Here is a 27975-nt window from a genome sequence, read left to right as displayed (position 1 = left end):
GGCTTTCGGCTTTAACGATAGAGAATCTTCTTTCGGCTTTCTACTTTCGGCTATAGCCGAAAATTTTTGGCTTGCACACCCCTAATTCTATACTTCATTCAAGATCCTTTATGCACTGTCAAATGTCTTTTTTTCTTTTAAGGGGACTTGAACCCTCTTCCACACACGCACACACGGCCCTGCACTATTTCCACTGCCAGCTCTTTCTCTCACCAGCTTGGTTTGATTCAAGCACTGGAACTACGCTCAGAGAAAACAATAACAGAATGTGATGATGTAACACAGGCAAGTTTTTTTCCTGGCTCTTATGTATTGAATGCTTTCCCACTCAAGGGCTGCTTAAACTTTGACTGCCTTAACTGGCATGCCTCTTTGGATGTAGAACTTCGAGCCACCTCAACTTTATACATCAACAAAGCAGGCATATGAACAAACATGACCCCCCCCCAATCATGCCTAGGTGGTCTTCAAGCTGTTGGAGATCACCAGCATTCTTTCCCCTGTGAACACAGTGCAAAAAGAGAGAGAGAGACACTTTTTGAGAATCTGCCTCTAAAAATAGAAGATGGGCTATTAAAATACAAGGGAGGCTGGGGCTGACTTAAAAGCAAAGTAAAAATGATGTGTCCGCTTTTCTAAACTCGCACTGAACCCGAGCATTTCATCAATATTATGGATCACATGCTGGCCTCAACTCGTAGTATTTCTGCTGTTGTGTTTAATGCCTATTATCGTGCTCTTTATCAGGACATCGATTTGCCAACTTAAAAAAAAATCACCTTATTCCAAAGACTCCCCCTTCACACACACACACACACCATACACCACCAGCGTAGAGGAAACTCTAATGGTGACAGGCACTACTTGCTAGGTAATTATTATACAAAGAAAAATGCAAAGGAGCCCTAATCCATCTCGCACACTGTGCAGAGGTCCTGGATTTTCATTAAACCCTGCAGCATTACACCTCTAAACACACAGACACTGACACAGATAGCCTTCTTTAATCACACCATCAAGCTGTGGCCCCTCTCTCCCGAAATTCACAATCAAGTACCCGTTCAGGCAATGTTTTGATTCAAAGATTCTAGCGGGGTTAGGTGGGGGTGGGTCTGCGTTTAGAACTGTATACTTCAGCCCTCTCCACACAAACCGTTTTCACAAAGTTACAGTGAACACACACAGAATCCATGTACAGTGTACTCTTGAGAGTACTTCACGTGTGTGTTAATTCTCATGTTTATTTAATTTTAGTCCACTTTGCCCGTACGCAGGCTCAAAGCTAGGGTTGCCAGGCCCCCTCAACCTCCCAGCGGGGAGATGGGGACCTGGCACTCACCTTTCCGGAGGGGGGGGGAGCTCGCCATGCTCCTGCAAGCATGATAACGTCACTTCCGGGGAGTGACGTTATCATGCGCCCCCTCCCCCCCGGGAGCGCGCCCACGCTCCGCAGGGGCTTGGATTGGGCCTGTTTTGGTGTAGATTGGGCCCATTTCGGCATGGATCGGGCCCGTTTTGAGCTGCTGCGGAGGGCAGGAGCGCTCCTGCCCTCTGCAGTGACCCAAAACGGGCCCAATCCGTGCCAAAACAGGCTCATTTCGGGCCCGTCTTGGCATGGATTGGTCCCGTTTTTAGCCGCTGTGGAGTGGAGCTCCGCAGCATCCCCGATCTAGGCCAAACTGGGCCGATCCAGGCAGCGCCGCAGGGGAGCATGCACAGAAGGTGCCCCCCTCACTGGCCAGGTAAGTGGGGGCAGGGTGTGAGGTGCGGGGGCGGGGGATCCCCCGCCCCCACCAGGGGTATGGTATCCCTACTCAAAGCAGATTTACAATTTAATACATACACAATTAAAGCAGCTAAAAATGTTGATAGCAGTAATAAAATGCAATATTGGACATTTTACCTCTACCACAAACCTTGAGGCCACATGGCAGGGTAGTTGAGATTCAAGATATGTAGGGTTGGGGACATATTCTCCCCCCCCCTCCGCAGGAGTCGGTTGGATGATTTGTCTGCCTCAACCCCCATAAGCCTAGCGGAACATTTCAGTCTTACAGGCCCAGCGAAATGATAACAAATCTTGTTTAGACCGGGCCTCCACAGACAGAGAGTTCCACCAGAGAGGCGCCAGGACTGAAAAAGCCCTGGCCCTGGTGGAGGCAAGGCAAACCTCCTTGGGGCCAGGCATCACCAGAAGTTATTTATCTGCTGATTGTAATGTCCTCTAGGGGATATAAGGTGAGAGGCGGTCCTGTAAATATGTTGGTCCCTGTCTGCTAAGGGCCTTAAAAGACTAAAAGATGTACAACTGAATATGTGGTTGAAACACCACGTTATTCCAGATTCTGATTCCCAGTTTAATTTGCAAACGGAAGGTACAACTTTTTCATGTGAACAGTTGTATGCGCATACATACAGGCTGTACCGGTGTTTACTGTTAACATGTGAACAGGGCTACTACAGTGAACTTGGAAGAGTACTAGAGTATTTTATTGCAGTGTTTGTGAATCCCTTTTCTAGTCAAGATATAGTGCTTCAGATGTTACAACTTAATGAGAGAGGAAGACGCTTGAGCCTGAAATCTGTTTCTGATCTCAGCCCTACTAGAATCTCAGGGGCAAACTAGCAAGTGAACAGGACTGCCAACGATAGCCATTGAATCACCCTTTGCTTCTAATAGGGCCAGGCAACATGTGAGCAAGCTGACACCCTCTCTTGATATATTTCACCATGTCTGAGCTGAATTACCTCTGCAACAGGAGTAACAAAGTGCAAATTCACATTCTGTTATGCTCATGTGAGAGTTAATGCCATTATTTCAAGCTTGTAAAAGTTGATACTTGAAAAAGATCCACAACTCAGGAACAGAAAACACACCTTAAACATGTAACATCAACAACAATGTTTGATTTAAATATCGCCTTTCAGGACAACTTAACACCCGCTCAGAGCAGTTTACAAAGTATGTTATTATTATCCCCACAACAATCTCTTCCTTACAGTGAGTCAAACCACTAGTCTATAAAGGTCAGTGTTGTCTACTCGGATTGGTAGCAGCTCTCCTGAGCCTTAAGCAGCATTTTTTCCTATTCATCTATGACCTGATCCTGTTTTAAACTGGAGATGCTGAGGACTGAACTGTCAGTCTTCTGCATGCCAAGTAGATGCTCCGCACTGTTAAGCCACGGGTCCCCTAACATATGCCTTGTGTGTACCAGCTTAAATCCAGACATCCCCACTGAAGGATCTGAAGTAGATGATTTTTGTAAAAACCGTTCTCTACCAAAGACCCTGGAGAGCTCACAGAGTAGGCTCTACTGAGCAAAGGTGGACCGGCAATCAGTTTAAGGTAGTTTTATACATGCATGATCCCCCAAGCCAAACCCTCAAACCCCAAGCCAGACCCTCAGGTCTGGCAACCATACAGAAGCTCGAGTATATCGTTGCATACAGAGAAGTTTGAGTATATTGTTGCATATACCGAAGCTTGAGTATATTATTGCATATACAGAAGCTCAAGTGTATCGTTGCGTACATGGAAGGTCGAGTATATCGTTGCGCAGGTCTTTTTTTCAGCGGGAACGCGGTGGAACGGAGTTCCGGAAGCTCTTGAAAATGGTCACATGGCTGGTGGCCCCGCCCCCTGATCTCCAGACAGAGCAGAGTTTAGATTGCCCTCCGCGCCACTCCAGCTCTGTCCTCTGTACTCCCCTCTGTCTAAAGATCAGGGGGCGGGGCCACCAGCCATGTGACCATTTTCAAGAGGTTCCGGAACTCCGTTCCCCCGCGTTCCCCCTGAAAAAAAGCCCTGATGCTCTCTCATTTGATTCATTAACCACTAGTTAAAATGAATGGGCTCTTGATTTCAGGATGCTCCTAACGCAGGGGTGGTGGTGAGCCATGGATCTCACACTTCCAGCTTTCCCTTTCCTTATTTCGTTTTATTATCAGCCTTCTTGTATTTGACTGATGCGGTCTGCAGGCTTCTCTCCCGACCTCTCCCCACCTTACCACTTTTCCAAGCCAAGCGACAACGGCATGCAAATGCTCTTTGGGCAAGGAAGGGGGGAGATGCTCTAATCCACAGCTGACCTAAAAATGTAGAAGCCCTCTGCAGTCAAGCTCCTGCAACCATCAGTTTATTTTTAATACAGATCACAAGCAGAACAGGAGGCAGGACAAAGGGGGGGAAAGAGTCCTGCATAGTGTAAAGCTGAATTATTTGCATTTGTAAATGCTAAGGGGTGGGATATGATTTTACACAAAACTGTAGCGATTACTAACCAAATTCCAACACTCGGACAGAATTCCCAGATTGTGTGTGCATTATACAAGCTGAAGAAAATTCTAGTAATCGGTCCCACATGGTTTAGGGGAGGGACCGTGCCTCAGTGGCAGAACCTCTGCCCTGCATGTAGGTAGCCTTAGGGTAATTTATTAACTTAATTTATATGCTGGGACCCAAAGAAGGTTACTTTAGTCTCCTCTTTTCCATTTTATCCTCACAAGAACCTTGTGAGGTAGGTTAGGTTGAGAGGGTCCGACGGGCCCAAGGATACCAAGCAAGCTCCCATGGCAGAGTAGGAAACGGAACCTCGGTCTTCCACATCCTAGTCCAGCACTCCGATCACTACACCATGCCAGCATTTCCAGTTAAAGGGGTCAAGTGGCAGTAGATGTGACAGACTTCCACCCAAGATCCTGGAGAACTGCTGCCTGTCCGAGGAGACAATACTGACCTGGATAGACCAGTGGTCTGACTCGGTCTAAAGCAGCTCCATATGTGCTTATATCGGCAACTGTGCTCCCAATCTGTCCCCTGTATACTAACAGATCCCTTCCCAGAGGCAACAATAGGCTTATGGGAGGCACAAAGACTTAATGGCTGCCTGTCTCCCTTATGAAGTGATAGGGAGATATTCTGGTCCATCCTTTCTCAAAATAGCCTGCAACAAAAAACTCTTTTCACAGTGTGTTTTTGCAATTACTCTGTTCTCTGTCAAATGTTTTGAAGATAAGAAGTATATTTTGCCATAACCAAGAAGGCCAGCTTCTATATTGTATAAAGCAGTGGGAATGCCATTCCCCTACTGGGGGTGGGGGATCCACCACTCCCACCCTCTGCCCCTCCATGTCTACCCACCTGACCAGAAGGGGAGGAAAGACGGGGGAATGGGCCTCCCAGGTGCGCTCCCATGGCAGTGCAATGATGTCACCTCTGGGAGTGACATCATCACGCCACCCCTGAGAGCGCTCCTGCCCAAATTGGCCTGCTGAGAAGCACATGCATGCTCCCATCTCATCCTGATGACATCACTTCCAGGAAGTGATGTCATTGTGTAGGAGCGGGAGCACACACACATTTGGAGCACCAGGGAACGCCAACAAGGTAAATGTCTGGTCCCCCCACTCCTTCTGAGAGGGTAGGGGGTCCTGGCAACCCTAAGTGTTTCCCAACCAGGGTTCTGTGGAATGCTGGGGTTCCAAGGGACATAGTTGGGTTCCATGAGATATCGTGGAATAAATTAAAAAAATTAAATATCAGAAAAAATCACAAATATCTCAGTTATTAAGATCGTATAAGCTGAATATAGCTCTTTACAAATAAATTTTCTTGACAATAATTTAGCAGTAACCGAATTGCTCTTTCCATAAATGTTTTCATAGGTAGGGTTCCTCAGGATCTGAAAAGTTAATTTAGGGGTTTCTCCATGGGAAAAAAAAGTTGGAAAACACTGGTATAAAGAGCGCATCCTCTAGAAATAAAGAGCTTCGCAAGTTTGGAACACGCAAACGCTCCCCCCCCCCAATTTATATACTGCCCTTCAGGACAATTCAATGACCACTCACGGTAGTTTACAAAGTGTGTTGTTATCCTCATAAAAATCACCCTGTTTGGGAGGGGGGGGGTGAGGCTGAGAGAGATCCAAGAGATCTGTGACTGACCCAGCTGGCTTCAAGCAGAGGAGCGAGGAATCAAACCCGGTTCTCCAGATTAGAGTCCTGCCGGTCTTAACCACTACACCAAAATGGCTCTGACATATGCAAGTCATTAGACACAACATCCAATGAGAACATGTTTCAAATAGCCCATTATGTGGGTAGTCCTCTTGATTTTCTTCTTCTTGGGAAATCATTACTACTGCCCTACATGGGAAACTTGAGGATTTTTTTTAACTGATAACTGGAACTGCTAGAGTTTCCATTCTTCACAATCCAGTCCCCTTCTCTGGATCCAGGAAAGTTAAATCAGGAATTGAAGGGAGACACTTCATGTCCCTACAGTACACGTGTGTGAATGCTCATGCACAACCTGCCATTTCACATTCTACAGCAGCTGGGAAGGTTAATTACCAAACTGTTGCCAACAGGAGAATTATGCACTGGGAAATACATTTTTAACAAACATCTCCTACCTCAAAAAATCTTTGCTTTTTTAATCAGTATGTCAGGATAGTTTGTACAGCAGCAGGGCTTTTTTTCAGGTGGAACGTGGTGGAACGGAGTTCCGGAACCTCTTGAAAATGGTCACATGGCTGGTGGCCCCGCCCCCTGATCTCCAGACAGAGGGGAGTTGAGATTGCCCTCCGCGCCGGCAATCTCAACTCCCCTCTGTCTGGAGATCAGGGGGCGGGGCCACCAGCCATGTGACCATTTTCTCCGAGGGCAACCCACTGAGTTCCACCACCTCTTTCCCCAGAAAAAAAGCCCTGTACAGCAGTATGTAATAATGGTAAGAGTGATGGAGAGTGGAAGCTCAGAGAGCAGTCTCTGGAGTCAGAGATGAGGAACAAGTCAACAAAGGTGGCCTAGGATGGTGATAACAACAACAACAACATTCGATTTATATACTGACCTTCAGGACAAATTAATGTCACACTCAGCGCGGGTTACAAGGTATGTTATTATTATCCTCACAACAATCCCTGAAAATGGAGGCACAGGTCGCAGCGGCTGTCGGGTCTTCTTTTTTCTACCTGCAGCAGACCAGACAACTTGTCCCCTACCTCTCTACCCGTGACTTAACTACAGTGATCCAGGCAATGGTCATCTCTAGGTTAGACTACTGTAACTCACTCTATGTGGGCCTACGCTTGAGCCTGACCTGGAGATTGCAGCGGGTGCAAAATGCAGCGGCACGCGTCATTATGAAAGCAACAAATAGGACACATATTACACCAATACTGCACGAGCTGCATTAGTTGCCAGTGGAGTACTGGATCAGGTTCAAGGTTCTGGTATTGACCTATAAGGCCTTGTGCGGACTGGGGCCAGTGTATTGAGGGACCGTCTCTCCCTGTATATTCCCCGGAGGACCCTCCGATCGGGAGAAAAACAACTGTTATCGACCCCTGCCCTCAAGAAGGCCCGCCTCGCCTTGACTACAGCCAGGGCTTTCTCAGTCCTGGCTCCTACCTGGTGGAACGCTCTGTCTACCGAGACCAGGGCCCAGCAGGATCTACTATCTTTCCGCCGGGCTTGTAAGACAGAGTTGTTCCGCCAGGCTCATGGCTGAGGTTGGGCCTCCACTAGCCAGAGGATGCAACATCTACCCTCCTCCCTATGAAAGTTGCCCACCACTGTTTGTTTTTCAGCTGCTGTTACTGTGCTGCTATATCCAGTTGTACTGCTGTATCGTTGGTTATTAGTTGTATTGCTGCCGCCAGGCAAAGTGTTGCTGTTTTTATATGATGTTTTAATGTTTTAATATGGAACGTTTTAAAATGATTTTAAGGTTGCTATCTGCCCTGAACCTGCTTGCAGGGAGGGTGCAATACAAATATGCTATAAAATAAATAAATAAATAATCACCCTGTGAGGTGGGTGGGATTGAGAGAGCTCCATGAAGCTGTGACTGAACCAAAGTCACCCAACTGGCTTCAAGCAGAGGAGTGGGGAGTCGAACCCAGCACTCCAGATTAGAGTCCTGCCGCTATTAACCACTATGCCAGACTGAATCCAGGAGACCCAACTTCGAATCCCTACTCTGCCAAGGAAGCTTACTGGGTGACCTCACAGGGTTATTGTGGACAGCCCAGGAGAGCCTGATCTCATCCGATCTCAGAAGCTAAGCAGGGTCGGCCTTGGTTAGTAATTGGATGGGAGACCTCCAATAATAGACCAGGGCTGCAGAGGCAGGCGATGGCAAACCACCTCTGTGGGTCTCTTGCCATCAAAACTCCATCAGGGGTTGCCATAAGTCCGCTCTGACTTGAGGGCACTCTCCACTCCACAAAATGGAGAAGAGAATGATATATGCTACTTTGGGTCTCCATTGGGGAGAAAGGTAGAGTATAAATGAAATAAAATGAATATAATAAAAGCAATTTTTTCAAAGTAGAGAGAGCATCCACATTTCAGTGTTATAGATACTCTCCCCTGCCTCCTCAATTTACAGGCAAAAACCAGAAAAAAAGAGTTGGGAAAAATACATATTTAAAACTAAACAGTACCCAGTTTCCTGGGAGTAAAGTGTAGATGACTGGGGAAGGCAATGGCAAACCACCCCATAAAAAGTCTGCCAAGAAAACGTTGTGATGCAACGTCCCCCCATGGGTCAGTAATAACTCGGTGCTTGCACAGGGGACTACCTTTACCTAAGACTAAACATGCTGCCTGTTCACTGCCTAGATGAAATTGCATCAGGGGACAGATCCAGCTTTCAGGCCACTAGTTGGCTGCCCCTTATTTGTCTATCACATAATTGTAATACTATGTTTACAACATAATGTGAAGATATTTTAATTTCACAGACAGCCATAGGCATTGATGACCCATTGAGTTGATTATTCTGTCACATAGTAGGGAAGAGAGTTTTTTATGGAATGCGATTAGCAGAGAAATCAGCAGGGGCTACTCAGTCAGCATAATGCCAAATCGGCTGGCCTCTTACCTTTTCTCCAAGGATCAGGCAGAGATTCTCCACCACCACTGCTTGATATGAAGTAAGGGATCCAACCGCCTGAGAAGCACTTTTCCTACCATGCTCCATGGCAGGAACGCTCAAGAAGCAAGTTCATTCTAAGCAGTTCAAACTCTCACAACCTGCAAGCGTGTACTGCTTTGGATATGGAGCGAGTACTATAACCCTACCATTAACCTCACAGCTTACTTCATGAAAGCCTCTTTCTTGGCCAGGGCTTTTTTTCAGCAGGAACGTGGTAGAACGGAGTTCCGGAACCTCTTGAAAATGGTCACATGGCTGGTGGCCCCGCCCCCTGATCTCCAGACAGAGGGGAGTTGAGATCGCCCTCCGTGCCACTGGAGCGGAGGGCAATCTCAACTCGCCTCTGTCTGGAGATCAGGGGGCGGGGCCACCGGCCATGTGACCATTTTCGCAGAGGGCAACCCACTGAGTTCCACCACCTCTTTCCCCAGAAAAAAAGCTCTGCTCTTGGCTGTGCACATTTTACTATTTACAAGGAGTCACGTGGAAAAATCCAGAGCAGCTAAATCATATCTTTCTGTTTTAGGCTGGCATAGTCTAAAATCACTAACAGTAATGTAAAGAAATCAAATGGTCACACTGCAGTCAATTTTGGACACAACAAAATCCGTCCACCAATCTCTCCAAAAGCAAACTTTGCCTTGGAACACAATCTAATAGGTAGCCAAAATCCGTTATCCAGTTGCGGCACTGCTCAGATAGTTATAATTATCATTATTTCTAATGTACCTATAATAACTAGTTATTCTGGGTTGATTTCTCTGCCCCAGCATACAGCAATTGATCTCCCTTTAACAGAGCCGTCTGACAACACTTAGGTTTCCTTTGTCTAAATTGCTAATTAAGAGATTTTAAGGCTATTTGTAACATATACTGTACTAAAAACAAGGCGCACTCTGCAACTGCAACCTGATGTGGGGAGGGGGGATGAAAGAGAAACCAGCTGAGTGGCTCTTTTCAGCCTAGCGAGAAAGTTAGAAGATTTTCAGCATTGCAACAATCTGCTAAGGTGGTTCTGCTCACAAACCTACCACCAGGGGTGTATACCTAGAACATTTTTGTTGTGGGTTGGAATTCAGGGCTGTTATTTTCATTATTTTTACAGCTCATGATTTTCATTGCACACATCCCTACCTACCACCACTCCAGGTCTTCAGTGAATTAATTCTGCGCATCTTTGATCTCAAAGCTTCATGACACCCATAGATAGTCTGGTCTGTACCAAACACTAAACAAAGAGGAGCCTGTGGCTAAGCACAACTGACAATCAACAGTTACTAGCATACATTAAGGCACAAGAAACCTCATTCCTCATTAGGGTTGCCATCCCCCTGCTTGGGGAGGGGGATCCCCCGATCCCACCCTCCCCCCTGCATGCACTTACCTGGCCAGCGGGGGGGCGCGCTCCCTGGGGCGCCGCAAGAGCGGGCGGTGGCAGAGAGAGAGCAGGCGGCAGTTGCAAAAGCACACTGCTCTCACCGCCGCAGCCCACTCTCTCACTGCAGTCGCCCCTGTGCAGCCAGCACTGGCAGGGACAAGGGGCGCAGTGGTGACAGCGGTGAGAGAGTGAGCTGCGATGGCCACGGCCTGCTCTCTCGCCACCACCACCGCACCCCTTGTCCGTGCCGGCGCTGGCTTCACAGGGGCAGCTGTGGCCGCAGCGAGAGAGCAGGCCGTGGCCACCGCAGCTCATTCTTTTGCTGCGGCCGCCGCGGCCCCTGTGCTGCCCATTCTGGCAGAGACAAGGGCGCAGTGGCAGAGAGAGAGAGAGAGATAGCTGCCCACTCTCTCTGCCCTTCCCTGGCACACGTGACGTTGTTATGCAGGGCGCCCTTTGCCCCTGTGTGATGACATCACTCCCAGAAGTGACATCATCATGCATACCGGGAGCATACGCACGTGCTTTGCATGTGCGCAGCCACAACAACAAGACCACCAACAGGGTAGGAGCCAGTGTGCCAGTCTCCCGCTGGGAGACTTGAGGGATCTGGCAACCCTATTCCTCATCCTGTGCTTCTGGTTATGCACCGAGACACAAGGCCCGTGAAATTCTTTTGAACAGGTACCGCCTTGGCTTATTCTGATGGGTGCAGCCTGCGACAGCTTCTCCCCAGCAAGCATGGATAGGTGTTCCTGCAACTGTAACCCTACAGGGTCATTCTACGCAAACCAAGTCATTACTGTTCCATCTTTAGCAGCACAAAGAGTGGCAACAAAGGAGCCACACACTGAGAGATATTGTGCCTTTGAGATCATTTCTCTCTTCGTTTCCCCACCCACACAGGGAGTTGTGTTCTATGTTGGTCATGAATTGGATCCCAAATAGAGGAGGGAAATGCCCCCCCAACCCCCGCAGGAAAATGGCAAGCCTAATGGTAGCAAAAGGATAAGCTCGATAAAGAAATAAATTCTCCCCCTGTCTCGTTTTTGCAACTCTACACAAAGGGAAGCTGGAAATCCTTCCCCCACCTCGCCCTAAAGGCCTGCATAGATTTGTCTCCCTTTATTGCAATGCTCTATCATTGGGTGAAGTGAAGAAGGAAGGTTGTGACCTTGGAAGCATTAGGGGATTTCCGACTCTGGATCACAGGAGACTGCAAGACAAGCTAAATAATGAAGGTGCAGACCAAGCTCAGACACCATCTCCAAGGTGTACATCACTGGTATATTGTAACGAAGGGAAAGAGCTCCTCAAAGGCAGAATTATTTTGCTGTACTTCTTGTCCAGAACCCTATAGCCATACAAGTTGAGGAGGAAGAAGGAGTGAAGAGAGATGACAGATACATATATTATTCTGCCCCTTTGATCTCTCTCCTTTGTTCTTCCAAGCAAGCAGGTTAAATACGTGAACTTCCTCAGCACATATGCGAAGCCAACAGATGGAGTGATGTTTTCACACCACAGGTTCCATCAGAACAGGCTACTGTACTAGCAAGAAAGAAAATCAGCTAAACCTTCTCTGGTGATAATTAAAGATAAATTTTGAAAACATTAGGGGGAGGCGATCCCGCCTACTTCATTATCAGTACAGTTTGCTTTTCCCTAGTAGTCATGGATTTGAAACAAGCATTATCTAGTTATTTGGTGCATCGTGACCAGAAGCTGCCTTTAGCATTTTCCAGTAGGCACAATGCGCTAAACATTTCAATTATTTACACTATGCATTACATTAAAAATGTGCAACACATGTACACATGACATTCTTGATCAGCAGAGACCTGATTAAAAATGGCACAGGACACTTACAGTGGTGCACAGTAGAGGTGGGCACGAACCAAAATATGAACCAACTTTTGTCACAAACCAGGCCAGTTTGTGGTTCACAAACCACCAGTTAATCGGAGCTCATTTCTCACGGACTGTGATGAATTTTAGCTTGGTTCATTTGGTTCGTATTTCGGTTCGTCACTGAAGACAGCCTGGCGCCGATCAATCAGTATCCTAGAAAATGGGGGAGGGGGTGTCTCTCTGCAGACCTTCTGCTGACCCAGAACTGACGTTTTCACGAACCGAACGAACCGGGGCAAGTTCATGAAGCCATCACAGTTGGTATAACACTGATTTAATAACATTATGGAGGGTGACTTAATAAAGTCATTCTACTGACCTGTAACGACCCTTTTCACAGAATTTTGGATCAACCAAAGTTTTCAAAGTGTTCTCAAGAGCAGCCCAATGTAAAGTACATTATAGTAATCTAATTTGGATATTACCTCATATGTGACTGTAGTCAGGCCAAGTTTCTTCAGGAAATAGTGGAGAAAACAAACCAGCCTGTACTGGTAAAAGATGTTCCAGGCAACTTCTGACACTTGCCCAGCTAAAGACATGGTTTAATCTAGAGGAACCTCCAAGCTGCAAACCCAACATTTCGGGGGGAGTGTAATCCCATACAATATTGAGAGAACACTTATAGATCATTGTTAGTCCTCACTCATAGCATTTCCATCTTGCCTGGATTACGCTTCAGTTTTTTAAAACACAGGTTTAACGCTGCCACTATCTCCCTGAATTTTAATGTATATTGATGACACTGTATTATGAATCTTCCTCAGCAGTAGGTTAGGAACACAAGGCTGGCAAGTGGTGGGAAATTTATCTGGTTGGGGGCGGGGCTCATCAGCAATGCACTGACGTAACTTCCAGGTGCACAGGAAGCAGGGCCGGATCGAGGGGGGCAGGGGGGGTAGTCTGCCCCCGGCACCTCCAGGGAGGGGGTGCCGGGAGCAGCTGCCAGCTGCCAGAGGGCGCAGGCAGCAGCGCGGGCAGCCTCGCAGCCCCCTGCGCTGCCTTTCGCCTGCCCCGCAGGACAGGGGGCGGCCGGCTTGCTGCCAGGAATTATATTCCAAAATAGTTAATTTAAATTTCTCCTTTAATAATGTGCCAAAGCATCAGGCTCTTTCGTGGGACTATGTGGCCCTGAGGAAAGGAATGGGATATGGGAATGACAGATACTCTGGAATGAACCAAAAAAACCGAAATAAACTTTTATTTTTACAAGAAGCGCATCAGTCTCACATTAGTACTTACACTTGATGGTTTCAGAGATAGCTCTCAGTTCTTAAAGTTTCTTTACATAGGCACCGTCACAAAGACCTTTATAAACTTTCTCTCTCAGACGCACACACAGTTTGCCTGCTTCAGATAGAATGTTCTCTCACAGACACACAAAGTTCAGGCTTCCACACAGGTTGCCTAACTAAACTAGAATCAATATTTCTCTCAGAAATGCTTAAATGGTCAGGCTGCACAGGTTGCCTGCTTTCCCCAGACTGAATATTTCTCTCAGAAATGCATAAACACCCTCAAGCTGCACACAGGTTGCCTCTCTTGCCCAAACTGAGTCTTTTCTCTCCACTCAGTAACCAAAACTGCATTCACTCCGCCCGGTCTCAGTCATCCACCAATCATCTCCCTCCCTCATCCCTCTCTTTCAACTCCACTCTTCATCTGTATCACACCAAACATTTAAAGACGCACACAGTTAAAATCATCTCGCATACATTTTACAAGTTTCATTTTCAACACACTCCCATTGCAAATGTTCCAGAAAGGCTCACTCGCAATAGAGAACGAGGTCTTCTAACTCTGCTCCCACAGGCTGCAAATTCATTCTCATTTGAAGAGTAAATGATCATAAAAGGAGGCTGTCGAACACCTTTGCAGCTGTCTCAGAAGCGGTTGACGCTTCTTGAATTAGAGAGAGTAACTCCAAACATATCCCAAAGGCTGTTTTTTTTAAAAAAAATTAAGATCTAAACATTAAGTAAATATCCTATTGAAATGCTGAGAGCTCTGCACTTGATTTATGTTAGAACAGGAGAAACACAAACATAGCACCTTTACCACACTGAAAGATAAGCTATTACATACACTGTTTAACATACCAGACTGTCATCCAACTGAAATATCTTAGCTAGAAGCGGTATCACCTTTCCTTTTGGAGATTGCTTAGGTATCAAAGAAGGTTCAGAAAAATCGTTTCTGCCCAATTGTGCTTTGAAGACACACACACACACACAAACACAGACCTCTGTCTTCTAAGCCAAACAAAATACTTACCCACATCTACCAAAAGGCGACTCTGAATTTAAGACCACTCCCTATCCCCAAAAAGGTTTTTGCTACTATGTATACCTGTAACTTTTATGCGAATTTAAGATGACCCCCTATTATTTGATTTTCCTGTTACAATACTACCACCAGGAAATATAAAAGAATACCCCCTTCCACAAAAGGTACATATATCATTACTGACCTTTTCCAATATGACGCTTTTCACCTCACTGAACCCACGATATCATAGCCGATGCCTAAAGAGGTTTCTTCATTTCCCCCACAATCCAAGCTTCCCTCCGCACCCCACAGCCTCTATCCTGGCTCTTAAGGGTTTCTGGAGAACCTCTGTCGTATGTAATTAAATGTGATTTTGCAATCCCTCCTAAAATACTCTTTTCCAAAATGGTGAGCTATGAGCCAGAAGTCCCCAGTTCTCATCTTGCAACCACAAACTAAGAAAGCCTTTGGAAAGTCACTGTCCTCTCGGGCTCAGTCCTCCCATCTGCAATGTAGGGTTATTAATATTAGCCTGCCTTCCAAGATTACTGCAGATGTAAATGAAAAAACAGGCTTGGATCTCAGGGAAATTATCTACTGACAGTGGAGCATGAACTTTGCCACATCCATCCTCCTCCTTGAACCCCAAGTTTGCCTGAAATGCTGTTCCCGGGTCTCGAAATGCCATGAAGGAGGAATCAGAAACTACCACAAATGCACCCCCTTTTCAGTGGAAATTCTCCAAGGGATATCAATTTCTCACTCAAATCCACATAAGACTTTCTCTCAGGCACACACACAGTTTGCCTGCTTTAGATAGAACGAATGGTTTTCTCTCAGACACACAAAATTCAGACTTCCACATAGGTTATATTTCTTTTAGAAATTCACAGACACTCTCCGGCTGCACACAGCTTGCCTCTCCTGCCCTGACTCAATATTTCTCTCAGAAATGTTTGGATCTGCCCAGGCTGCACGCAGCTTGCCTGCTTTCCCCAGACTGAATCTTTTCCCTCCCTCAGTGACTAAAAACCGTTCACGCCGCCCAAATTCTCAGTCATCAGCCAATCATCTCGCTCCCTCATCCCTCTCTTTCACCCCCCACTCTTCATCTGTACCACACCAAGCATTTAAAGACACACACACACACATCATTACAGGATCATTAAAATCATTAGAGGACCTACGGTATGTGAAGACCGTAGAACACCCTAGAGAACTTTATGAATACTTCCAGGGCTTTTTTTCAGGGGGAACGCAGTGGAACAGAGTTCTGGAACCTCTTGAAAATGGTCACATGGCTGATGGCCCCGCCCCCTGATCTCCAGACAGAGGGGAGTTTAGATTGCCCTCCACGGAGTTCTGGAACCTCTTGAAAATGGTCACATGGCTGATGGCCCCGCCCCCTGATCTCCAGACAGAGCAGAGTTTAGATTGCCCTCCACGGAGTTCTGGAACCTCTTGAAAATGGTCACATGGCTGGTGGCCCCGCCCCCTGATCTCCAGACAGAGGCGAGTTGAGATTGCCCTCCGCTCCAGTGGCGCGGAGGGCGATCTCAACTCCCCAGGTGAGCCTACTGTCGTCTGATCTCAGAAACTAAGCAGGGTTAGCCTTGGTTAGTAATTGGATGGGAGACCTCCAATAATAGACCAGGGCTCCAGAGCCAAGCAATGGCAAACCACCTCTGTTAGTCTGTTGCCATGAAAACCCTGCCAGGGGGTGCCATAAGTGAGCTATGACTTGAGGACACTCTCCACCACCAACTCAGAATAGACTGATTTTGATGGTCTGATTTTGTATAAGGCATCTTCATGTGTTCAAATAAACAAACAATATTCTCAATAAGTGGCACGGGCAAAATATTCAGCAAGTGAAATGGTCTTGTTAGGCATACTTGCAAAACAGGCACGGGTAGCTCAAACGAAAAAAGGAGAGTCTCACCCAAGCAATTTTGCAGCAGCCCGAGGCACCAAAGGATCTGGGAACTGCCCATGAACTCCACCGGTAACGCTGGGCTTTTTACAAGGGTTGCCACCCAGCCGAACAGATCAGCCTAGACATGCAAACTCACTTGCCTAGTTATCAATTCCAGACAGAGCGCGAGTGAGATACCTGTCTGGATGAATCTGGGAGCTTGCAAAGTTCTTCCTGAAGAACAGCCCCGGACACTTTCTGCTCCTGCCAGTCTCAGAAGCTCACAGGCTCCTTGATTCAGGTTTCTCGCTCTGCCTGAATAGGAAAGCACCTTCTATTAAGCAAGGATTTGAGGGGACCAGTTGGGCAACTGCTGCTTTTTTTAAAAAAAAGAGGGTGAGAAAGGGAGGGGTTCATCCTCTCCTCCTCGGCAGAGAGATTAGTGCCCTCTGCATTTGGCACACACTTCTGCTTGGAGACAAAGCTAGAGACAGATAATTACATGGCAGAACCTTCAGGGGAAATCCAGTTGGCTCCATTAGAAGCCTTCAATTGGTCTGCCCGTTTCCAGTGGTTTCTCTTGACTTTAGGCCAAAGTGCCACTATCAGAAAAGAAAACCAGCCGATCTGGTGCTCTTCTCCAAAACAGAGCTGTCCACAGTAAGATTTTCCTCTTCCCCTCTCTGCTCCACCTCCTAGTTGTGCTCTTGGTTTTATTTGAAAAAAGCTTCCACCCCGCTTACAAAATATTTTTTAAAATAAAATTCAAAACTCTCAACGACAGCAAAGACCTCTCAAAGGAGCAAATCAAACAAAGCTTTAAATTTGAAGCACTTCCCTGGAAGGATCCAGAGGAGTCAGCCGTATTAGTCTGTAGTTGCAAAAACGTAAAAAGCCCAGTACCGCCTTTAAGGCTAACCAACTTTATTGTAGCATAAGCTTTCGAGAACCACAGCTCTCTTCGTCAGATGCATCGTCAGATGCATCTGACGAAGAGAGCTGTGGTTCTCAAAAGCTTCTGCTACAATAAAGTTGGTTAGCCTTAAAGGTGCTACTGGACTCCTTACTATTTCCCTGGAAAAGTATTTGTTGTTTCCAGAGGCCTAGAAGGTAACAACTGAGAAAGCTCTGCTGCTCCCCCGAAAACAGCCTGATCTTTTGAGAAGATGAGAATCTCAGCGTAGTATTCTCTGCTCAGGCAGAATGTTGCATCAGTCTGTTGGATCGAAAACTACTACTTTACATCTTTTACATTTATTTACTTCACTTACACCCCAACTATCTCCTCAATATAAGCCAGAGTGGCTTATATTATTCTCCTTACCTTTATAACAACAACAACAACGTTCGATTTATATACCGCCTTTCAGGACAACTTAATGCCCACTCAGAGTGGTTTACAAAGTATGTCAATTATTATCCACACAACAAAACACCCTGTGAGGTGGGTGGGGCTGAGAGAGCTCCAAAGAGCTGTGACTGATCCAAGGTCACCCAGCTGGCTTCAAGTGGAGGATTGGGGAATCAAACCCGGCTCTCAGATTAGAGTCCCGCACTCTTAACCACTACACCAAACTGGCTTATTTTGTAGTCACAACAACCCTGTAAGGTAAGATAGGTTGAGAGTATATGGTTGGCCCGAGAATACGGTTGCCATTCCCCTGCCAGGGGCAGGGGATCCCCCACTCCTACCCTCCACCCTCTGTACCCGCTTACTTGGCTGGAGGGGGAAGCACGGTCCTCCTGGGATGTGCTCCCAGGGGGTGTGGTGCGCTCCTGTGGACCCCACCCAGCCCCATTCAAGCCTGAATTGGTCCAGATCAGGCCACTGTGGCAAGTGGGAGCATACCCACGCTCTGTGGTGGCCTGATCTGGGCCGATTCTGGCCCGATCCAAGCCCTAAATTGGCCAATTCAGGCCTGGATCGACCCGGATCGGGATGCTGCGGAGTTTTGCACTCCACAGCGGCCCAACTCAGGCTGATTTAGGCCCGATTCGGCCCCTCTGCAGAGCACGGGAGCGCTCCCATGGCAGCCGCAGCCGGTGCAATGATGGCGCCTCCTGGAACTGACATAATCACGTGGGTCCTGGAGTGTGGGAGTGCTTTGTGTGTGCATGACGGACACCTGTCAGTTCTAGGAACAGCAGTCCATGGCAGATAGACCCCCAAGCCACCCACAGCAAGCAATCCACTGCATTGGTTGAAAGACTTTTATTTAGAGATCCATTAAGTTCATGGGTACATCCATAGATGGGAAAGTTGGCAGGAATGATTATACAGGCAAAAGCACTATTGATATAGGGAGCATCTCCCCCCCTCCCCTTGAGCAGTTTGCATTTAGGCGCAAAAACCTAAGAAGTTACATGAGAACACAACAGCTTTGTCTAGGCAAGATTACAAAGGAATCGAAGTCCCTTCCTCTCCCCTGTGAAATGGTTACATTCTTGTTTTGCAGCTGCAAGGTCAACAGACAGCCTACAGTTTAAAGATAACACGCTGAGTATGTATCTGTGTGAAAAGTGTTAACAAGCAAGGCACTTTCGGTTTTAGACAGGCTAACTCTACTGTTCTACGTTGCATTGTATTCATATAATAGTATTAACATGGCATTAGATCAGAACATCAGAGAACACATAAATGGCATGGATGGGTGCATACATGATGATACCAAGCCAGGTAGGTGGCAGGGCCTCCACCTCCCACTGGGAGGATCAGGGGACCTGGTAACCCTATCCAAGAATCACCCAGCAAGCTTCCAAGGCAAGGCAAAGCAGGGCTTTGAATCTGGGTCTCCCTGAACTCAGACAAGAGAGGTGATGGCGGCTGGAAAACTGGAAATCTTGAAGGACATTGTGCCTCTGACCTTTGATGGGTTCAGTTGACCCTGGCTGACTCAGTTAAGAGCCTTGGGTTTATACCAGATCCAGCACGGCTGCTGGAGAAGCAAGTAAATGCAGCTGCAGAAAAGGCCTTCTCACAACTCGGACTAGCCTGGCAGAATGCCCCCCTACCTTGACACTTCCGACCTGGCCACCCAGGTGCATGGCACAGTGACAGCAAGACTAGACTACTACAATGCACTCTACAGAATTCTTCCCTGAAAGTCAACTTGGAGACTTCAGTCGGTGCAGAACGCTGCAGCTCATTTACTCTCAAGAGCTAGATGGAGCATGCATATCACTCCCATTCTGCAGTCACTCCACTGAGAGCCAAGCTACAAGTGCCACTGGAGCGCAAGTGGAGCGCACGCGAACAGGGAGGAATACACGTGAGGCTGTTCACTTGCCGTTCAGGTGTCATTCGGCACTTGTAGCTTGGCCCTGAGTCCCCATCAGTCGCTGGGCTCAATTCAAGGTCATGACTATCACATTCAAAGCCCTTCATGGCTCTGTCCCCTCATTTCTGTACAACCGTCTCTCCCTCTATGTTCCGCCACAACATCTTCCCTTATCTGGTCGGAGCCTTCAGCAGATAGCAGCACTCTGCAATTGAGCAAAATCAACAGCTGCCTAGACATGGGCTTTCTCTGTGGTGGCCCCTACTTTACGGAACGGCCTACCTGATGTGAATCGAATCAAACACCTTTATTGCCATAGACATGCATAGTCAGCTAGGATACAAAAAAAAAATCCACTATCCCAGCACTTAAACCATTCGTCTCCTCTTAGACGCACGACAAAGAAATTTAGCCACAGACTCAATGAACTCATGGATATGGGTGGACAGGAGGAGAGTCTTACTATCGTCATAATGTCCTTCATAATTTTGGAGAAGAGGTTCTAAAAAAATGACGCGAATATCACAATAAAATAAGCAATACAGGAGAACATGTTCAATGCTTTCTATATCCCTCAAACCACAGGCACAAAACCTAGAGAGGTATGGAATTTTCTTTAACCTCCCATACAATACAGAATGCTGCTGCACCCGTCCTGATGGGCACTTCATACAGGGCACGTCACTCCACTTCTGCAGCAGCCACACTGGCTTCCCATGAAATTCCAGATTAAGTTCAAGGTGTTGATTTTAACCTATAAAGCTCTAAGTGGGCTGGGACCAGCATACCTGAGGGACCACCTCTCCCCGTATGTACCCCGGAGAGTGCTGAGATCAGCGGGTAAACATCTGCGGGTGGTCCCTGGCCCCAGGGAGGCCTGGCTGGCCTCGACCAGGGCCAGGGCCTTTTCGGTCCTGGCCCCAACCTGGTGGAACTCTCTGTCGGAGGATACTTGGGCCCGCCAAGATCTTGTATCCTTTCAGCAGGCCTGCAAGACAGAGATGTTCCACCAGGCATATGGTTGAGGCCAGCACTAGGTCCATCAAATGAGCCTCCCTACTGGTCTCCTACCAGATAAGGGGCTAGTTAGTTCTCTTTATAATGATCGGCTCCCCACACATGTGATGCTGTTGTGTAATATCAACTCACACCTCCTCCTCTTTTCTCCATGTTTGTGGGCAGGGAAGTATTAAGGGCCCCCATCTTGGTACGTCTGAATTTATATGATTTTAATTTTGAAAGTTATACTCCTGAGATTATTATTTATCCTATGTATTTTTTACCATTGTTGTACCCTGCCTTGAGTCTGCTTGCAGGGAGGGTGGGTTAAAAATCAAATAAACAAACTAAACTATACTAAGAAGGGAGAACATTAAAACAAGCTAGCATAAATGCTCTCCGAAGGGGAAGTCAGACAAGAAAAATATTCTACTAAGGAGCCATAGAGGAGATCCCCCATCTCAAAAGGGAGCATCTACCAGAGGCAAAGCTTCTCAGTTCTTGCATCTCAATATCTACAAGTCTTTGTTTGATCAAAGCAAATACAGACCTCTAGGGAAGATAATCTAATTTGTCAAGGCTAAGCCCGATTACAGAATCCCCCCCCCATATCAGCTAACCATAACTGGGATTCAGTTAGCATGTGTGCAATAAGACTATTAGATCTGTTCCTAAAATGCAAATACAGCCAAAATTTAATTGTCATAATCCAAGCTTTTGTCTCTAGAAGTCTTTGGTTGGTCTCCAAACATATAGCTGCATAGGGCACACACAATGGCAGCCCTAAAAGTTTTCCTTAAAAAATTAGATTGTATTTGTTCAACTGCTTTATTAAAGGCTGTGATCCAAACTGGAATGCCATAGAGCAGTTTAGCACTAATTTTGTGGTTAAACACTCTAAGGGCTGCAGGGATATATTGATTTCCCTTAGTATAGAAAAAATGAGTGATTGCTAGTACATTACTATTCACAGATTTAATCACTTCTTTTTTATGGGTTACCCATCTAGCACTGTGGTTGAAATAGACTCCTAGGTATCTAAAGCTTTTGACCTGTTCAAACACCCTCCCTCTTATGTTCCACTTAACTGGTTTCCAGGTTTTCCTACCTAATGTGGTCAGGAAAGCCCCTACTCTTCTGGCTTTCCACAAACTGTGCACAACTGAATGGTTCCAGAAGGCTTTCTACCCAAATTATAGGACTGTGTCATAAAAATTGCTCAGAGAGAAGACTTGGTAGGGACGGAGACTAAACAAAATGCTGTTGGGTACTGTCTGCTGATGTAGCTAGGCACCCAATAGTGATTTTTCACACTGCTAATCATGCCATAGAAATTAGTTATGCTTTGTTTTAGATAGATTTAATCTCTGTGCTTGCTTTTATGCTTGTTTAAAATTTGTCTGCTACCATTCCCTATTGTATCTGTATGCCTGAGTGTCCTGACGGTTGTTCATTATTGTACTTTGCTCAGTGTGCTTTGCTCCTAGCTGTCGATTATATTGTCTTTTCACTTGCACTCTTATAATCCACCTTAGATCTCAGTGAGAAAGGCGGACTATGAAGGAAGGAAGGAAGGAAGGAAGGAAGGAAGTATATATAAGGCAGGAAAAAAGGCACAGGCTAGACTGAGGTAACTAAGCCAAAATGGAACTGATTGGGAATCCAGGAATTGCCCACTCTGAAGCACGCAGCTACTGAGATAATATGCTTCTGCTCGGACATATGCTTGTAGACAAAGTAAGAGACGGATAATTACATGGCAGAACCTTCAGCCAGGGCAAGTCCGGACTCTCATGTGGAATTAGCTGTAGTTGGCTGGCTGGAGTTCTTGGCAGGAGTGGCAGTTGCCAACCCAGCACTCTATCTGCAAATTCATGTTAGGCCAATACATCAGTGCTCCAGCATGTGCTTTGGAGCTGATGACTCCTTGGTGTGGGACATGCAGCAGTTTTAATATGCTTTATCTAGCACCCTGTTGGAATGGCTGCCCATTTGTTTTTGGGCACAAGTCAAAGTGCTGGTTCTTCTCTTCCAGGCCTAATTGTCTTGGAGCCTGAAGGACTGCATTCTCTGTCCAGCCCACCAGTTAACATCTTCCTCACAAGCCCTGCTCTCTATGCCCCTGCCTTCAGCGACGAAGAGGGCGGCAACCAGAGAGACGTCTTTTTCAAGGGTGCTGTCTTGCCTGTGGAATGTCCTCTGCTTTGACGTTTTCCTGGGGTCTACACTAGTGTCATTAAGGTGCCAGGCCAAAACGTTTCTTTTTACCAACGACTTTAAATTAAGGAGTTGATTTCTAATACCATTTTTACAGTCAGCTTTTCACCTAGAAACTATAAGACTCATTTTTAAACTGTTCAGTGTTTTAGGTTTTTTAATACCCAGGCTGGATTTTTAATACTAGGTTTTAATTAACAACTTCCACAGTGTTTTATGTTTTTATTAAGTTTTTATTTTGTAAGCCGCTTTGGGCAAACTCCCTGAACAGGCAGCAGAGAGTTTTTCTGAATAAATAAATTAAAAGTCAATGGAAAATGATTTGTCCTAGACAGGAAGGGATTGGGGCGGGGGAGGGGGGTAGATTCTGCCTCCCATTCCCCATCTGTTCACCAAAGGTATATGAACTTCCAGGGTTATTCTCATCCTGGGCCTCAGAAGGAATGCTTCCAGCAGGGCTTTTTTTCAACGGGAACGCGGTGGAACGGAGTTCTGGCACCTCTTGAAAATGGTCACATGGCCAGTGGCCCCGCCTCCAGATCTCCAGACAGAGGGGAGTTAAGATTGCCCTCCACACCGCTGAAGCACTGAAGCAGTGCGGAGAGCAATCTAAACTCCCCTCTGTCTGGAGATCAGGGGGCGGGGCCACTGGGCATGTGACCATTTTTGCCAAGGGCGATTTAAACTTTTAAAATTCCCCCCTTGTTCCAGCTGACCCAAAGTGACGTCATTGTGCGGTCCTGAGTTCCACCACCTCTTTCCCCGGAAAAAACGCCCTGGCTGCCAGTATCAGAAACCCAAACTGGTATACGAAATGGATCCAGAGCTTTCATTAAAAATGTGAAAGCTCTGAAGAGCAGGAAGGCAATTGCCTTGAGATAAGAGATGATGCAAGAATAAACATTTCCAAACGGACAAACTATTAAAGGCCTCTCCCATCTTTCCCACTTACCCCACGAAGCAGCTCAGCAAGCAGAACACCTAAACAGGCAAATAATTACCTTTTAACTCTCTGAAGAGGCCACTGTTAATTCGCTCTTGACAAGCAGGGAGAAAAGGAGGAAGAGAGGCTGGTGCTCCAGTTGCATCCACAACGTACAAGGTCCTTCCTATGAGGCAGAAAATCCAAGAAAGAAAGAAAGCAGTTAAGTTTCATATCTTTGCTTGGAGTCTATAGAATGCAAACAATGGGCTTTTCCGCATAGGTATTTCTCATTGATTCTGGCACCGTACAGCTTTGATTTATCCCAATTTCCACAAACATTTTTGTTTACCTTTAGTTCTCACTTCAATCCCCCCCACCTGGTTTTTTCCTGGTTCTTTTGAGACCACCTTTACCCCAATCGTTTTCTAAAAAGTCAATTCTGAGTCATCTCTGTTCCTTGCGTGGAATGTTTCTTTCGGGTTCGTTTATCCCGCCCACTTCCACACACTTTCTGACGATTGGTTGTTCGTAGGGTGGCCAGCGGGAGGGGGAGGACCTGGTACTCACTTTTTCTTTGCTCCTCATGTGCATGGGCTCCCGGGCCTGCACAATGACATAACTTCCTGGAAATGATGTCATTGCACAAGACTGGGAGCATGCATGCACTTCCCAGAGTGATGTCATCACCCCGCCCCGGGAGCATGCCTGGGAGGCCTGTTCACCTGCCTTTCCCACCCACTGGCCAGGAGAGTGGAGGGCCGGAGAGTGGGAGCGGGGATCCCACCACCCCCACGGGGGGACCTGAGATCCCTAGTTGTTCATCATAGACAAACCATTCCTCCCTCCCACTACATTTCTTTCCCCTCCTGCTTTCGCTTTCAATTTTTGTAAATCATCAATTTCATAACGTTATAAAGACCAAACATTGCAATAGATGCAGCAGTGAATCTGCAGATTTCATTTTTTTTAAAAAGTAAGTCTCTAGCCCCTTCATTCTGGAGCTATAAGGAAAAAGGCGTATCTCCACAACAGAAGGGAGTGGAGACTTTTTTTTAAAAAAAAGAAAGCTGGAGAGACAGAGAATCAGCTGCATCTATTATTGCAACATGTGGTCGTTACAGTATGTCAGGTCTGTTACCCACAGTTCTTCCATATTGTTTGCCTAATGTATTTTTCCAGTACCGTTTAGGTTCGCAGGAGCAGCCTGGTTCCCGAGACAGCCTTATCTGGGACGGCTGACCACAGCGACCTTGAGACAACTCCTTTCGTTTTCCCATCTCCTGTACTAACCGGGTAGACACCGAGGGTGGGGGCTGGCCTACAGGGTTTGATATACTGTAGCAAGCATTTAACACGACATTCTCAACAAGAGATCTGTGTACAGCCAAAGCTTCTTTTAGCCTTTGGATTACCTATGGACACTTGTACTTTCTGAATATATATTCTCTCAATAAACAACCTTTGACTCAAGAGACCTTGGATTTCTTGCTGCAAGGGGTGGGAGATGAAATCAGAGTAGCCTGCTTTCGATAGACTGAAAAAGTATTATGAAACTGACAATTTTTAAAAAATTGCAAAAGTCCCGTGTGTGTGTGGGGAGGGGGGGACTTAAGCATAAGCTAAAAATGTAAAAAGGGAAGGGGTGCTGTGATGCCCATTGATGATTATATTGCTGCCGAAAGCACTGGCACTTGAAAATCCTGATTATTTAAGGCCCCTGAGGAAGAAAATAAACTGACTCCACAACTGTTAAAATGCAGAGGGAGGGCAGGTGTGTGGACGAACGGTACTCAAACCATTGCAAGTGAGTGGATCAACTGTTAAGAAAATCAGGAATAAGTTGAGTGTGCAGAAATGCCCAAGGACTCCAACGGGCGGTAAAGATCTCCATCTTCCAGAAATATTTTTTGTTACAATTCTGATTTATTTACACATAAAGGTAAAGATAAAGGTAGTCCCCTGTGCGAGTACCGAGTCATTACTGACCCATGGGAGGTGGGGGGGATGTTGGATCATGATGTTTTCTTGGCAGACTTTTTGTTACGGGGTGGTTTGCCATAGGCAAAAATGAGATCACTCCACCAAATACCAAAATATCATCTTGAATGTGGCTGTGCATGACCGGGACTCAAATTTTGCCAGTCTGTTGTTTAAGTATGGATTTGATACTTGCTCCTTTCAGTGAACGAATGAGGCAGGCTCAGTTTAGGCACAGAGATAATTTATGTTTTTTTTCTTTTACACACAGGTGCTTTACGACTATTACTGTGTTTACTCAAATGCAAGACTAGGTCTTTTTTCCAGGTATGCCATCAAAGGGGGGGTGGTAAATTTACATACGAGTTAGTTATGTTCAGTAATAAAAAATATTTTTGTGTACACCATTTTTTTAAAGGAGGGTCATCTTCCATTCTGGGTTGCCTTCTCTTCAAATAGATAACCCAACCACTGTCTTTGGAGACAGGTCATTATTATTCTAATTTTGCTGATAGGAAACTGAGCAATCCGGCCTCTTTCAAGGCCAGCCAGTGATTCTCTGAACAGATTTCCATCATCTCACAGGACCACATCAAGCATATCAGGGAATGCTAAAAAGGTAAAGTTAGTCCCCCGTGCAAGCACCGAGTCATTACTGACCCATGGGGGGGATGTCGCATCACAACATTTTCTTGGCAGACTTTTAATGGGGTGGTTTGCCATTGCCTTCCCCAGTCACTTTACCCCCAGGAAACTGGGGACTCATTTTACCGACCTCGGAAGGATGGAAGGCTGAGTCAACCTTGAGCCGGCTACCTGAACCCGGCTTCTGCCAGGATCGAACTCAGGTCGTGAGCAGAGCTTGGGCCGCAGTACTGCAGCTTACCACTCTGCGCCACGGGGCTCTTTCCATCATGGAATGCTAACACACCAAAAAAGTCCCTCTGTTGCTTATGCTGGTCAACTGGACTGTTGGTATTTATTTCCTTCATTTATATCCTGCCTTTCTACCCAAGGGAGACCAGAAGCAGCTTCTGTCACTCTTCTCTCCTTTTTTTCTCACAACAACTTTACCAGATGATGGAGTCATTTTATGACTTTCTGCACTGTTTTGGCCTATAATTCTTTAGGATGGACCAGGCAGCTAATAGAAGTTCATCTCTGAAGCGCAGCGTATGCAAGCAGCCCTTCTCTCTATCACGCTACCTAGCCTACCTCACAAGGTGGTTGTGGTAAGCAAAAGAATAAATAGACACAATAAACAGACAGAATTCAAACATTAACAATGTAACCAGAGACTAGTGGTTCAGCATTTTAACATCCTCGGCCTGGGGGGGAAAATTGACATTTCCTTGGCCAACCCCCCCGCCTTTCATGAAGCCCCTCAGTTGGGATTCCTATGCAGATATGGCATTAACCATTCCTGGCGTCAACAGAAACTGGGAGCAACTAGCTCGCTACAGAAAATAATTGCCCTTCATCAGAAGTGCAAGATTCAATTCGCTTTTACTAATTCATTGCCAGATGAGAATAGCCCACGCCCCTTCTAATGGGATCATTTACTCTTTTGACCAGATCTCGTTTTCACATATGGTCAGCAGAGCGAGGCCACATACTTAACTCTTTCCAAGTCTCTCTTGACTTTCTGGCCATATTTTGTGACAACTCCTCCTTCCCCCTTCTGTTTGTACCTATGACCATCAGATGAGGTGAATGCTTCACAAATTTGTTAAAGTAGTCTCTGGTGTCATGTATGCCTGCCTGCATACCTGTGTTTTGCATTTTGTGCTGATCATAGATGTTTGCCCAAGTTGTATTCTGTACACTGTGTTGATCATCTGAGAGTGTGTAAACTGCTAACATGAAATGTACTGAGCCAGTGGGGATTGTCTGTTATCTAGGGTTACCATTACCAGCTCCAAGTTGGGAAATTCCTGGAGATCTGGGGGGTGAAACCTGGAGAAAGTGGGGTTGTGGGGAGGGAAAGGACCTTGGCATGGCATAATTCCATAGAGTCCACCCCTCAAAGTAGCCATTTTCTCCAGGTGAACTGATCTCCGTGGCCTGGAGACCAGTTGTAATTCCGGGAGATCTCCAGCCACTACCTGGAGGCTGGCAACCCTACTGTTATCTGTTGAAGATGTTTACTTTCACTTCTAC

General features: G+C 46.4%; 1 protein-coding gene across 7 annotated transcripts in view; it reads right to left on the bottom strand.

Annotated features, from left to right (window-relative positions):
* ZMIZ1 (zinc finger MIZ-type containing 1) overlaps positions 1–27975 on the bottom strand; it is a 559350-nt gene that overhangs the window by 427749 nt on the left and 103626 nt on the right. For all 7 annotated transcript variants that reach the window (XM_054983309.1, XM_054983311.1, XM_054983310.1 and 4 more), the window contains exon 2: positions 23915–24022. The gene's annotated coding sequence lies outside the window, so the exon portion shown is untranslated. The remainder of the gene's footprint in view (positions 1–23914; positions 24023–27975) is intronic.

The sequence above is a fragment of the Eublepharis macularius genome, chromosome 6, assembly GCF_028583425.1.
Source record: "Eublepharis macularius isolate TG4126 chromosome 6, MPM_Emac_v1.0, whole genome shotgun sequence".
Taxonomy (NCBI): Eukaryota; Metazoa; Chordata; class Lepidosauria; order Squamata; family Eublepharidae; genus Eublepharis; species Eublepharis macularius.
This window is presented reverse-complemented; position numbering and strand designations above follow the sequence as displayed.